This window comes from Podarcis erhardii, assembly GCF_964252035.2.
Source record: "Podarcis erhardii genome assembly, chromosome: 4".
Classification (NCBI taxonomy): Eukaryota; Metazoa; Chordata; class Lepidosauria; order Squamata; family Lacertidae; genus Podarcis; species Podarcis erhardii.
In genome coordinates this window covers 57,246,212-57,247,955 of record NC_138508.1, presented here as the reverse complement: position 1 = coordinate 57,247,955, position 1,744 = coordinate 57,246,212, and positions in this window count along the sequence as shown.

The following is a 1,744-nucleotide window of genomic DNA, read 5'->3' as shown; positions in this document are numbered from 1 at the left end:
ATATCCAATGAAACTCAGCCAGGGGGATTTGAGGAAGTCATTTAACAATGTTACTAAGATTGGATTAAGTACAGTTAATATCTATGTTTGTTTGTTTGTTTAAAATTTTGGGAAATCAATATTTTTTTTGAAAAAACAACAACAAATTGGCAACTGATCTCCCTGCAACCTCTGCAAACCCTTAAAATCTGCTCCAGTAAGCCCCCCCCAACCATCCAGTAAGCCCCCCAACAACCATCTGGAGCAAATGGGGCAGAAGGCATGGCAAGAATACACCAAATGTTGATGCTGTATGGCTTCTGTTTACTAACTTGCACTAAATAGAAACTGTGATTTACTGAAATGAACGAAGGCTGCCAAGAATAGTGGTGTGATACACTGCACCCGTTATTTCCTTTTCTTCCTATATACATACAGAAATGGAAGGCTGCCCTTATGCATCCCACATTGGATTTGTACTGCCTCACCACAATCCTGGGTTTGCAGAGAGGAGCAAAAGAGAAGGCAGGCTACACAACTGCCATGACCATGGCATGGGAGTGAGAAGGGGAAAGTACACAAGGGGGGGGTGATAGTTGGTTTTAAACAACAGCAGTTTGTGTAAAGCAGGGATGGGGTGGGGGACACAGAGTAAAAACATTTTTTTAAATAGCAGCAGTTTTACCACCCTCGCAGACGCATCTGGTAAAGACACAAGAGAGGCCTTTCTAGGTAGCTGCTCCCAGACTGTGGAGCTCCCCTCTGCAGGAGGCTAGACTCCCTCTCTGCTTTCCTGTTGCCAGCAGGCAAAGGGTTTTTTTTTGTTTTGCAGCAGGGTCTTTTAATAGTGGGTGTTGTTGTATATTTTATTGTGCTTTTAAGTGGTTTTAAATTGCATGGATTCAGTGCTTTTTAAATATAGCAATTTACTTGTTTCTTTAAAAATACAACTGATTGGTGTGTTTTTAACCTGCACCTGTTGTTAATGCATGTTGTGACCCTGGGGTACTGTGCTGGGAGAAAGCTAGGACATTAAATAAACAAACTTCCTTTGCAATAGGTGCGTGCCTGGTAGCTGCCAAGTAACCTTTGGTACTCCGAATGCTCCGGGTGGTGACAGCGGCGGCTCCACTTTTGTTTTGATACAGCGCACCAATAACACACCAACATTAGGGACGCGTTGCAGAACCACTAATAAATCGGAATGATGTGCAGATAGTCCAGTACAGATCTGCCAGTAATTCGCCGGTCTTGAGGGACTATCAGGTGGGGCCAGAGCAGCCAACTCCTAGGGGCTGAGGTCCCTTCGGCCAGCCCCCTAAAATATTCGTGGGGGCTGGTTCCCCACCCCCCAAAAAGCTGATGAGCATTGCCATTCAAATGATGTGCGCGTGCTGCGTCTTGTGATCGATTTTGCGGGGCGGGGCTTACCTGCCCCCCCCCGCCCGAATATTTTATTCAAGTTGGCACTCCTGGGTGGGGCCTTCGTAGCCCTTTCTGGAGGCGAAGGAGACTGAACCTGGGCGCTACACCCCTTCGCACACTCTCCTTTTCCATCTAAAGAGCGGGAGCCGTGCAAATTTCTCCCGAGGCGGTGCGGTGCCTTCTCTCCTTCCCGCGGGGAAGCTGCCTTCCACCCCCAGCGCGCAACTCTTGCAGCCGCCCAGGCTGCCCTCATCCTGCTGCTGCTGCTGCTGCTGTTGCTGCCGCCACCCCCGCGTTTTCGCCTCGCTTTGCCGAAGGCCGGAAGTGACGTCAGGGCCTG